The sequence below is a fragment of the Podarcis vaucheri genome, assembly GCF_965113315.1.
Source record: "Podarcis vaucheri genome assembly, chromosome: 7".
Taxonomy (NCBI): domain Eukaryota; kingdom Metazoa; phylum Chordata; class Lepidosauria; order Squamata; family Lacertidae; genus Podarcis; species Podarcis vaucheri.
In genome coordinates, this window is record NC_138765.1 from 21328252 (window position 1) to 21341879 (window position 13628).

At 45.8% G+C, this 13628-nt stretch overlaps 1 long non-coding RNA gene across 1 annotated transcript; it reads left to right on the top strand.

Moving 5' to 3' along the window:
* Positions 1–10225: 10225 nt before the first annotated feature.
* LOC309537912 lies at positions 10226–11667 on the top strand. The gene is made up of 3 exons (XR_014222062.1): positions 10226–11088; positions 11179–11266; positions 11539–11667. It is a non-coding gene; the product is annotated as an uncharacterized lncRNA (long non-coding RNA).
* Positions 11668–13628: the final 1961 nt, after the last annotated feature.

The following is a 13628-nucleotide window of genomic DNA, read 5'->3' on the forward strand; positions in this document are numbered from 1 at the left end:
GCTGCGGTGAAATGTCAGACTTTGCTCTCTCTGTGTATCTGTGTGCTTGTGCATGAACGAGCCTGGGAGCAGTAAGATATGGGTGGTATTTTCGGGAATTTCCACACACAAACTCCCAGGTGCCTTGCTCAGATATAGAACTATCTCCTTCACCAAATAACAGCTGTACCAAACAGCTGTGGAGGGATCGGAGGAGAGCTGCACATTTCCCCATTGTGAGTTTAATTGCCTTAAGTGATTTGCCACCTAGGTTGGGGGCCATATCCAGCTCCTGCAGCAATTCCACCCCCACCCCCTCAAATTTCAACAGCAGCAACAAAAATACAGTCATACCTTGGGTTACAGATGCTTCAGGTCGTGTTTTTTCAGGTTACGGATGTGCTGAAACCCAGAAGTACCAGAACGGGTTACTTCCGGGTTTCGGTGGTCGTGCATGCAAAGAAGCGCTAAATCACACTTTGCTCATGCACAGAAGCACCGAATCACAACCTGCGCATACACAGACGCGGTGCTGCGGCTTGCGAATGCTGCGGGTTGCGAACGTGCCTCCCGCACAGATCACTTTCACGACCTGAGCGTCCACTGTAATATAAATTAGGGTTCACAGGCTGGATAGCTCAGTCGGTAGAGCACGAGACTTGATCCTAGGGTCATGGATTTGAGCCCCACATTAGCTGAAAGGTTCCTGCATCACAGAGGGTTGGGCTAGATGACATTTGTGGCCCCTTCCAGCTCTACAATTCTCTGATTCTATGAGTGCCATCTTAGGACTGCAAGTCACCCCCACTGTGGTCATCACATTGACCATTTGATGAACAATAACCCCTCTCTGCTGACCAGAGCCCCCCTGTTTTGCAGGCAGAATTTTTCTGGCTCATTCCTCACCTACTCCAAGCAAGGCTAGGTGAGACGCCCTACGTGAAAAGCTGGAAAGTATCTGCCAGACACTGTAGATGGTGCTGAGCTAGATGGACCAGTTGTCCCTGACTCAGTATAGCGTGACTTCTGTGTTCCAGAATCACAGAACTGTAGAATTAGAAGGGACCCCCAAGGACCATCTAGTCCATCCCCCTGAAACACAGGACTCTTTTTGCCTAAAGGGGGGTTTGAACCCATGACCCTGAGATGAAGAGGCTCATACCAACAGAGCTTTCGCAGGTCCTGTTCTTTCTATGGATCAGCTGAGGACGGGCTTATTGGGGGAAAAGAAATACCTAGCTATGTTTTGAGCTGGTAATGTGCACATAGCCTTAGTTAAAAGCACAACCTGCTGAGAAAGAATCAGTGATTCTTATGTGTAAGGAAAGGGTGCCCTAGGTTCGGAACTATGTATTGTCTCGGTTATCTGGACCATCTATTGACTCCAGTTCCAAAGGAGCCTGCTTCATCCAGATGACAGATTGTTTCCATGTAAAAAAAACACACTGAGCCTCACAGATGTGCAACTGTTGTGTGCCCCCTACTTCCATAAGTGATGAGAAGTTTTAGGGGAAGCTCCACATCCTTTGTCTCTCCTCAAGCTTTCTCTCGCTTCCTGCCTTCCACACTTGTGTGTGCGCTGACACATGCCAGCTTCCTCGGCTGGAACGGCATCACCTTTGCCGAGGCCCGTTGGGTATCTCATTCAAAAACGCGGAGAGAGCCTCAGCTGGCAGGAGACCATCTCTAAACCATGAGCTCTCATTGACGGAACCTCAGCTGGTCATGTGGGACTATTCACCAGCAATCTGCAAGGCACAAATGTGACAGGTCCAGGCCACAAGTGCCTGCAAGTAAGGAATTGTTTGATGCCACCTCCCCCATACTGATGCCTTCTTGATGTTTCTGACTACAATTCCCATCAACCCAAGCCAGCATGGCGATGGGAGCTGTAGTTGCAGACAAGTAGAGAGCACCAGGATGGGGAAGGCAGGAGTCCTACATGAGCTTTCACACAAGGCTTGACGGTTGACAGGGAGACGGTTTCATCAAACAGCCACACGTCTTACATGAAAATCAAAACTGTTTTCTTCTCTGCCTTCCACTTGTCCCTCTAGGCCTTGCTCAGGGACTGGCGCAACTCCCCAAAGTCTTAAATAAGCTGCCCCTCGGGGGCTCCCTGTACAGCTTCCTTGAACGCTGCTTTGTCGCTGTGACTTGAGTGGAAAATAACAAAAATCTCCAGGGGAATGTAAGGTTTCCATTTCCCTGGGGCTCGGATCTCCAAAGCTGGGTTTCAGCTTCCAAAGAGGTAATCATGTTAATCTGCCGCAGCAGAAACAACAGAGGTTTTTGATGCCTGAAAAGCTAACAGATTAGGTGTGGCAAAGCTGCTGTGGATCTAACTCCACCATTAAGCCAATATAAAGTATTGTCCTCAGCTGTGTGTGTGTGTGTGCAGGCATCCCCCATTTATGTGGGGGCTACGTTCTGGGTCTACACGCATAAGGAAAATTGGGCAAGTGGGGAGCAGCCTCTGAAAAGCCCCTCAATGCCCATTTCGCCCCCTCCTGCTCTCCAGCTCTCTCCTTCTCGCTCTCTCTCTCTCTCTCTCTCTCCCCACAACTCTCTTTTCAACTAGAGTTGAAGCTCTGGGGCCAGCTGGAGGATGCACAGGAAAACAGCTGCTGCACTACTGCACATGTCAGCTGCTAGATGGGGAGGCTGAGCAGCCTAAACAAAGCCTCTCTGCACTTCAGGTCTCTTTGGGGCTTGCTCTGCCCTTACTATAGCTCTTTTCATGGTCTGGGGAGGGTCTCCTCTCAAGCCATGAGGGCTCTCCAGCTGTCTCCTGCCATTTCCTGGTTTGAATCTATCTATTTCCCGGTGCTGCGTGTATATGTGGTTGCACGTGAGTTAATTGCATGTAAGTGGGGGACGCCTGTGTATAAGAGTTGGATCAGGCCAATGGCTTAACTAGTCTCACATCTTGTTCTCATAGTGACCAATCAGATGCTTCTGTGAAGCCTACAAAGCAGGACATGAGCATAACAGCACTCACATGGAAGCACAGAACCATAGAATTGGAAGGGACCCCAAGGGCCATCTAGACCAACCCCCTGCAATGCAGGAATATTGGCTAAAGCATCCATGACAGATGGCCACCCAACCTTTGCTCCCAACTCTCTCCAACTGTGATTCCCGGCAACTGGCCTTCAGAAGCATCCTGAATGTAGAACATAATTATCATGACTAGTGGCCACTGGTAACCTCATTCCTCTGAAATTTGTCTGCTCTTCTAAAGCCATTCAAGCTGGTTTCCATTACTGTTCCTTGTGGGATCAAATCCCACAGTGTGAAGAAGCTAATTCTTTCATCAGTCCTAGAATCATAGAATTGTGGAGTTGGAAGGGACCCTGGAAGGGACATCTAGACCAACCCCCTGCAATGCAAGAATGAGCTTCTGAAGCTTCCAATGTGCAGCTTCAATGGATGCCCACCAAACAGGTTCTCTACCCCTCTTTGACTTCCTCTTTCATCCCCCTCTTGAGCTATTTCTGTGGCAGCTACCAAGGTAGGCACCTGAACAGCTCGTCTCGTGGTTGACTCTGAGGAGACCTCTCTTTCGGGTACTCCCTGTCCTAGATCCCAGGTAATCTCTTCTGAAAGAAGTAACTTAATTAACACAACATCAGACTTGGCCAGTTTGGAGCAGCCTGATCTTTTCCATCAACAGCTTCTCATCAGCAGCCTTACCTGAAAGATAACCTCTCTTTGCTTGCTCTGCTCTTGGCCATCACATGGCTTTTGGGAACAAGGTGTCGTCTGTAAATTCGGTGTTACTGAAGGTCATGATACTCCAGTCAGCTGTCCCTTACTGGGCCTACTTTTTGGATGCCTAGAAAGTGCCTGGATTTATGAAGGTCACAACTGGGACATTTACAATGCAGCACAGGCAACTCCTTGTTTACGTATACTCAAGGCTTGTGCAACTGTGCGTGTGCATCGCCACAAAAGTGGCACGAAAAGAGGCAAAAACAGCCCTAAAATGGAAAAATGGCACATTTTTGCGAAAATGGCACAAAAACTGCATCTAGCAATCCCACAAGCCCTGCTTGGCAGGGGGTTGGACTCGATGGCCCTTGTGGTCTCTTCCAACTCTATGATTCTATGATTCTAAGCCTTTGCAAATGCAATCCCATGAGTCTTTGAAGCCCGTGGAGACTTGGAATTTGAGCGAGGAGATTTAGAGGGCACGGTTGTGGTGGAGTTTGGTGGATTTTTTTAAAAAAAAATTCAAGGGTTTTTCAAGGGTCTAGAGCAGGGCTATGCAACCTAAGGCCTGTGGACCAGATGCAGCCCAATCGCTTTCTCAATCCAGTCCGCGGACGGTCTGGGAATCAGCATGTTTTTGCATGAGAAGAATGTGTGCTTTTATTTAAAATGCATCTCTGGGTTATTTGTAGGGCATAGGAATTCGTTCATTTTTTCTCTCCAAAATATAGTTCGGCCCACCACATGGTCTGAGGGATGATGTACCAGCCCATGACTGAAAAAGGTTGCTGACCCCTGGTCTAGAGGGTTTTTGCAGGCTTTTTCAATGGTGTTCCCGACATACACTATTTCACTTAAACACATGGTGCCTTGGAATGCAACCTCCTTGTAAATAGGGTCTCCAGGGAGCATCACCAAATGGCCCAGCACAAATGAATCACATCACCGAAGCCTCATATATTCATATGGAGTCAGTGCATCCCAGTGGCTGCATCAAAGCTATTCATAGCCCACGATGTGAGGGCAATGGCAGTGACTGAACATGTTCAATGGGCCAGAGGACTCTTATGCAAATCGAATGAAGAGATCACAGACATTTGGGCACCCTTTCTGACACATATGCCAACACTCATCAGCAGATGGATTTCTTCAAAACCAAACACCGTGAGTGTATACTTGGATGACAAAGACACAGTAATAACAGCTGGCGTTTGTACTAGAGATGGAGAAAATCGATTTCGCGTTTAAACCCGAACTTCTCAAATCCGCTCTTTCTGAAACAAGATGAGAATCTAAACACAGCTAGCCTTTGAAAGCTGCGTATCTGAATTTTGTGATGCCGTTCTCCTGCCAGTGTTTTCAAAAACACATCTATTTGGGGAAAGTGTGATTTTAAAAAGTAATATAACTTGCTAAAATGCATTATATTGGGATTATATTGCTTGTACAAATTTGTACATTTGTCAAAGCTGTGTACAAAATTTACAAGGAGAAATTCGTGCTAACATGCTGGTGAATTTTCATGAGGGTTTTTAAAATAAATGCAGATTCCTACACAAACTGAATTTAAGACTGAAAAGAATGAGAAACTGAGAGAATTGGAAATGACAGCTCCTTCCATCCTTATTTATACCTACCATAAAAGGGGAGTTGTAAGATACTGCTATGTGCTCTGTGTGGACAAGAGGAGACAAGTGGCGTAAACACCCCTAGTGTGCTACAGATCAAGGCCTTTCCAATATGGTGCCCTGCAGATGTTGCTGGACTCCAACTCCCATCAGCCCCAGCTGCAATGGCCATTTGTTTGTGTAGTCCACTGACATCCTTGCAGCAGATCCACTGCCCTGCGACTCCAGAGACAGTCACTCTGAACCCTAATATTTCCATGGAATTGGGGAGAGGCATCCCTTTTTATCCATGGCTATTAGCCATGATGGATGGCGTGGGTGGCGCTGTGGTCTAAACCACTGAGCCTCTTGGGCTTGCTGATCAGAAGGTCGGCGGTTTGAATCCCTGCGATGGAGTGAGCTCCCGTTGCTCGGTCCCAGTTCCTGCCAACCTGCAGTTCGAAAGCACGCCAAAAAGTGCAAGTAGATAAATAGGTACCACTCTGGTGGGAAGGTAAACGGCGTTTCCATGCACTGCTCTCTGGTTTCCATCATGGTTGCGCCAGAAGCGGCTTAGTCATGCTGGCCACATGACCCAGAAAAACTGTCTGTGGTCAAACGCCAGCTCCCTCGGCCTGTAAAGTGAGATGAACACCGCAACCCCAGGGTCGTCTATGACTGGACTTAACTGTCAGGAGTCCTTTACCTTTACCGTTAACTTATTAGCCATGATGGCTATGAACTACTTCCAGTGAATACCAGTTGTTGGGGTTGACAAACTATTGCTGCCGTGATCCTGCTTGCAGACTTCCTGTAGACATCTGGTTGGTCCCTATGAGAACAGGATGCTCAACAAAAGAGGCTTTTTGGCCTGATGGGGCAGGATGTTCTTACGTTCTTATGCAATGTGAACATGCAATCAGATTATTAAAAAAAGGAAACCTGAGGCTCCTTTTCCATCCACAGTCTTCAATCTGTAAAAGCTCCTAAAAAGGTAAAGGGACCCCTGACCATTAGGTCCAGTCGTGACCGACTCGGGGGTTGCGGCGCTCATCTTGCTTTATTGGCCAAGGGAGCCGGCGTACAGCTTCTGGATCATGTGGCCAGCATGACTAAGCCTCTTCTGGCAAACCAGAGCAGCACAAGGAAACACCGTTTACCTTCCCACCAGAGTGGTACCTATTTATCTACTTGCACTTTGATGTGCTTTCGAACTGCTAGGTTGGCAGGAGCAGGGACCGAGCAACGGGAGCTCACCCTGTCGCGGGGATTTGAACCACTGACCTTCTGATCAGCAAGTCCTAGACTCTGTGGTTTAACCCACAGCACCACCCACGTCCCTGTAAACGCTCCTAGTAGGGTGTAAATTCCACTGAACACAGTGGGGCTTATTTCTGAGCAACTGTGCTCAGGATGGCACAGCGAGTATCTAATGCCATTTGGCAGGTTGCAGCCAATATGCTCTGGAAATGTAAGAAACTCTTTGTGTCTGTTTTTTGAAAGCTTACTCAAAAGCGTAAGAACAAAAGCTACTGTGAGTCAGTCAACGGCAGCCTTCTCTGTGCTTCTGTTATCATGAGAAGAGACCTGCTGGATCAGTCCCAAAACCCATCAACTCCAGAACTCTGCTCTCACAGTGGACAACCAAATGTCTATGGGAAGTCCGCAAGCGGTCTCGTTTTCATTTCGTTTCTTATTTTCCACACCTCTTTTCACTCCCTTGAGTCACAAAGCGGCTTACACACAATAAATAACAACAGAACAGAACATCACAGTTACAACACAGATCATATAAAATAATGATCAAATCATCAGTAAAACAACCACCACAAAACAAAAAGGCTAAACAGCACAACCACAAGAAAAATCATATTATCAAATTCACAAAGCATCGCAGCACTCTACAAAACAACATTAACAATATTAACAAACTAACAACCAAAAATAAACTAAGCACTGCTGAATTCATACACACCCTCTCGCCACCCCCATGACTCATAGTCTTCTACTCAGTTCATCAAAAGACACATTCACATGGAGTCTTTCACCCAATGTGGGGTTCAAACCCATGACGCTGAGATGAAGAGTCTCGTGCTCTACTGATGGAGCTATGGAGCTAAATCAGCTATGGTCTGATTCAATATCAGCCATGCAGCACACTGTCCTTTTAAATCACATTCAAAGCACATGCTTTCCCTCAAAGAATTCTGGGAACTGGAGTTTACCCCTCATAGAGTTACAATTCCCAGCAACCCTTTAAAAACTACAATGCCCAGAATTCTTTGAGGGAGAGGGGAAAGTGTGTGCGCAGCCTTACTCTTTTGAACAGTAAGCACCGATCAGTAACAGAGTAGTCTGCTGGGGCAGGTTGCGACTGTAAGGAGAAAGGCTTGCGACAGGCACTATCTATTGGGGATAATGTGTCTTGTCGCCTTCGGGGAGTTGATGAGATTAGAGAGCCTAATGGGCTGTGCTCCAGCAGCGCTGTCATTCTTATGAGCTTGTGATCTTCTGTTTTGTGTTTTTATGAGGCTTGTCAATACAGCGAGCTGGATGAGAAAAGCGATTCCATCAACACTATGTGTACTTGACCTTGGGCAAGATGGCTCAGCAAAATGTTAATTAGTTCTTGCATAAAACTAATTCCGCCTTAAATCACAGACTGGCTTCATTAGGGGATGGAAAGACTTAACGAGGAACGGGGACGGCTGTGAGCCACATGCGACCTCGTTTCCCGTGGCTCAAGGAGTCTCGTTAGAACCCTGAAAGTCTCGACACATCCTCCCAATAGATAATAATGGTTTTAAAAGGGTTTTAGCCCCCCATGGCTTCACAAATAGTTTAGTAATGTGATGGACCAAGAGGTAAAAAGACTTAGCAGCCAGAAAGCCAAGTTGTTTTTTCCAAATGTAAGCCCCTCAGGGCGGGGGCCTGTCATGCTGTTCCTCTTTAAAGCACTTGTACACATTGGTGGTGCTATATAAACAGTAAATAAACATAATAAACAACAAATAAAAATATCTGATGAATTGGCATTTGATTTCGACACCTGCATCTCAAAAGTTGATATAGTACAATGAAAGCAAGGAGAACTGCAACACGTATTTGGGAGTGGGGTAATTGGGTGGTTTTTGTTTTTATTCTTATTATGTATTTTGTGTTTTTATATTGTGGTTTTATGCTGTAAACACCCTGAGACCTGTGGGTATAGGGCGGTATGCAAATTTTAATAATAATAATAATAATAATAATAATAATAATAATAATAATAATAGCAGAAGAAGAAGAAGAGTTTGGATTTGATATCCCGCCTTTCACTCCCCTTCAGGAGTCTCAAAGCGGCTAACATTCTCCTTTCCCTTCCTCCCCCACAACAAACACTCTGTGAGGTGAGTGGGGCTGAGAGACTTCACAGAAGCGTGACTGGCCCAAGGTCACCCAGCAGCTGCATGTGGAGGAGCGGAGACGCGAACCCGGTTACCCAGATTACGTGACTACCGCTCTTAACCACTACACCACACTGTAATAATAGCAGCAGGCTCTGCTGAACCCCCTGGACTTATATATGCATTGGGGCATCAATGGGGAACGTGTGGCCCTGCAGATGTTTCCGGGCTACAGCTTTCTTGCTATGTTATGCATTTTTGTGTTTTTATATTGCAAACTGCCCTGTGATCCTCGGAGGGAGGGTGGTATAGAAATTTAATAAATACATTTTTAAAAATTGGCCATGCTGGATGCAGATGATGGGGGTTTGAGTCCAAATGTTCTGGTCCCCTGCTTGGACTCCATATAAGGCATCTTCCTATTTTCCTAACCCCTGGCTTTAGCAAGGCTGCAATGTAAGCTACTGCTTTTGTCACTAGCATCTGTTGCTTAGACCACTTTTTCCCTCTGCACCTGCCCCCCTGCCTACCACTGGAATATGCCCTGAATGAGGGCATGTGGCTTCCTGGCTGAAAAATATATTTTCCCCCACCCCTAAGTAGACCGAGGTTATGGAATCCTGAATGGTACCACTTCAAAGGGGAGCGAGAGGGTGGGGAGAGGTGTTTGACTAGGTCTACCCCAGTAGTAGCTGGTGCTCATTGTGACTGGCAGGGTGGAAAGCAGGAAGCCAACAGTAGGTGGAGCCAGAGCCAGCTGATAGGCAGAGCCAAAGGATTACAGTGGTAACTTAGTTCTCAAATGCCTTGGTACTCAAACGCCTTGGTTCTCAAATGCCGAAAACCCAGAAGTAAGTGTTCCGGTTTCCGAACGTTTTTCAGAAGCCGAATGTCCGGTGTGGCTGTCAGCTATTGTTTGCCAGGCACCTTCAAAGCTGCGCTTTGGTTTTCGTAGATTTCAGAAGTCAAATGGACTTCCAGAATGGATTAAGTTTGGCGCTTTTGTTTTTGCTATTTATTTCGCGTTTTTGTTTTTGAGGCTTTTTCGGTTAATTTGTTTTTGTGACTGTGTGGAACCCAATTCAGCTACTGATTGATTGATTGTGCGACTGCGGAAATGGATAAAGCCCCCCCCCCCCCCACAATGACTAACATCAGTGCAGGTAAAAAAAAGACTATACTGTCTTATTTATTTTATAGTATAGTACATTGTTTATTGCTTTCATTTTATGGGTCAATGGTCTTGTTAGATAGTAAAATTCATGTTAAATTGCTGTTTTAGGGGTTGTTTTTAAAAGTCTGGAGCGGATTAATCTGTTTTGCATTACTTTCTATGGAAAAGTGCGCCTTGGTTTTGGAGAGCTTTGGTTTTGGAACGGACTTCTGTAATGGATTAAGTTTGAGAACCAAGGTACCACTGTAATACTGTATTACTGTAATACTGTAATACAAGGTACCAAGGTACAAGGTACCAAGGTACTGTAATACAAGGTACTGTAATACTGTAATATTGTAATACAAGGTACCACTGTCCCCTGCTCTTTTCTGTTGTTTTCTACAAGTGCTGAGACTGAGGACTGGTTGTCAGTAGGAAGGAAGGCAGAGGTTGTTGATGGCAGTGCCCCAGTTGTCTTGATGGACCATCTCCCACTGGTCTATCCTCCATCCATTTGGCCAACCCCCTTTAAAAATAAGTTGCGCTATAGCAAAGGTACCATCAGGGCAGGACTTTCAGCCAGATGTCCAGCAGAATGAGGAGGAAGACACCCCAACTCCATTAATCTGGGATAGTTCAGACAGTAGAGCACGAGACTCTTAATCTCAGGGTCATGGGTTTCAGCCCCATGCTGGGCAAAAGATTCCTGTGTTGCAGAGGGTTGGACTAGATGACCCTCATGGTCCCTTTCGACCCTACGATTCTATCGCCAAAGGGCTGGTTTGCTACATTTGGGAAGGAATGAAGCAACATCACCACCACTACTTCAAAAAGATGTCTTCTTCCCATAAAGCCCATCAAGCCCAGAGACTAAAAATACCTAAGTACTCCACTGCAGCCAGTGCCCATCACATTGTAGTCATGCGACCCCTCGTTCTCTAAGCTAGTTATGTTCTCTGTTAAAGAAGCCCTTTCTTTTGCTGCTGGTTCTAATCATCCTGACTTTGTTTCCTTTGAGAGAGTGATTTTTTTTCTCTCTCTCTCTCCCCCCCTGCCCTTGTGATCACAGAGAGCTGGATCTTGCTGCTCATAGCATAGACCTTCCCCCCACTCTAGTCTACAGCTTTGTGCTATCCTGCAAAAACCACCAATGGAAGCCACCAACCGCAACAGGGTTTTAATTTTCCCAAGCCCTGCAGGCTCTTTAGCTGCAGGGCGCCTCCAGACTGTCAGACCAGAACATTAGGTTTGCGCAGTTAAAAGTGGATTAAAGCACTCTGTTGCCTTGGAGAAATAAATCAGCTTCTTTCTCTTCTTTTCAATGGACCTTCTGCAGGTTGGAAAGTGACATGGAAACACCTTGAAAAGGGTGGGATGATTGAATGAGAAAGGAAGGTGTGCAATCTCTCTGCAAACGAATCAGGGTAATAAATAAAGATCAGACTCTGGCTGCATTCACATAGCAGGTTATTCCATTTTGCTGCTGTTTCCCTGTTAATTCTCTGTTACAGTTTAGCCTCCACACAACATAAAAGACACTTCCATAAATATAGCACGATATAGCACAAGTTGGGTGCTCCTTTCCATGTTATTTGCTTCCAGAATATTTGCACATAACACTGAAATAGGCCTGCCTCTATCTCTGCCTGCCTTTGCACCTCTCTCATAATATTGCTTCCTTTCTGGCTCTCCACAGCGTGTGCAAGACCTGGATTCTCCTGACTCTCCCAGCCCTTGTCTCAAGCTTCTCTTATTGGCCTCCTTCTTCATGGAGGTAAGACTTTCCACTGTCCAGATTTGCCTCACCAATCCAGTATAGACTTTGCTCTCAGAGAAAGCCATGATAGAAGTCTACAAAATCAGGCACCGTGTGGAGAAAGTGGATTATAATGACAGAACTTGGGGCCGTCCAATGAAGTTGAATGTTGGATGATTTGGAACAGACAAAAGAAAGTATTTATTCACACCGCATAGAGTTAAAATTTGGAATTTGATGCCACAAGAAGTGGTGATGGACACTGGCTTGGATGGCTTGAAGGAAGAACTAAATTCATGGAAGTTAAGACTATTAAGGGCTGACATCCGGAATTCAGAACTGGATACCAGCAATTGCAGGAGGAGGAGGAGGAGGCGGAGAAGAAGAAGAAGAAGAAGAAGAAGAAGAAGAAGAAGAAGAAGAAGAAGAAGAATAGTAGTAGTAGTAGTAGTTTGGATTTGATATCCCGCTTTATCACTACCCAAAGGAGTCTCAAAGCTAACCATCTCCTTTCCCTTCCTCCCCCACAACAAACACTCTGTGAGGTGAGGGAGGCTGAGAGACTTCAGAGAAGTGTGACTTGCCCAAGGTCACCCAGCAGCTGCATGTGGAGGAGCGGGGAATCGAACCCGGTTCCTCAGATTACGAGTCTACCGCTCTTAACCACTGCACCACACTGGAGGCAAGAGGTGCTGTTGCATTCAGGTCCAGCTTGTGGACTTCATATGGGCATCTGGTTGACCACAGTGAGAACAGGATGCTGAACTAGATGGGCCTCTGGCCTGATCCTGCAGCACCTTCTTTTCTTCTTTCTCTCTTGCGGACCCCTTCCCCTTTCATGCTGCCGCAATGTGAGAAAAGGAGAGCGCTGGGCCTCCAGCCACCCTGCTGTTTAACACTACCAGTCCACTTTGCTTCCTTTCAGTCCAGCTGGAAGCATCACAGCATTAAAAAAAACAGCACCAGTCACACCCTGCCGTCTCTCTCTCTCTCTCTCTCTTTTTAAAATAGTATTTATTAAAGTTTTAAGTTTACAAAAAGACAAAAGAAAAAACACCAAATTGAACAATAACAAAACCAACACATCACAATAAAAAATAAAAAATAGAGACAATTAAAAACAAAAGAAAAAAGAGAAAAAAACAAATCACACCTTCCCATAGCTTATCTTTCATTTGCTTGTTTCCCTGACCTCCTCACACCTCCCTTTTTTGTATTCTAAGTCAATTATCCATTTCAGCAAATCCTTTCCCTCTCTTCAAAATTTTTATCCTGAAAATTTATCTTGATCTTGATATAAATTTACTTTCCCTCTTTTCACCAATTAACAGTCTATTTTTCTTAAATCTTTGATACATTTTTGCTAAAATCACCTAGATTCATTCCAACATCATTCTAACATTCATTAATTTTACAATGTTTCTGTAAATAGTCTTTAAATTTCTTCCAATCTTCCTCCACCGACACACCCTGCCGGCTCTCACACCTTTTGTGCTGTTGATGTACCTGGATATGGGAATGGAGAATTGCGTTCTTTTCCCCTGTTAGCGTTGACCTTGCATTTGCTTGTATTATTTCATCCTAATATTAAATTTGATTTATTGACTTGGCCTTAAGTACTTGTTTTCAGTTGCGCCTGTTCATTTTTGAAGGTTTTTTTTTTTAAAAAAATCACAAATAAAAAGTAGCTGATGTTTCTTGTGAACTGCTTTGGACACTGGGGGAAAGTGGCATATCCATTAAACGAATAAAGGCTTTAAAAAAGTTATCCCCCCCCCCACCACTCAAACCCTTTAAACCAGTGGCTACCACTACACAGTGGCGTAGCGTGGGTTGTCAGCACCCGGGGCAAGGCAAGTAATTTGCGCCCCCTAACCCGTGGATTTGGGCCCCCTAACCCGTGGATTTGCGCCCCCTAACCCTAACCCCCAGATGTTGCGCCCGGTGCGGCCGGCCCCCCCCTGCACCCCCCCCCGCTACGCCACTGCCACTACATCTTGTCTGGGGGTGAGGGAAGAAGAGGAGGTGTG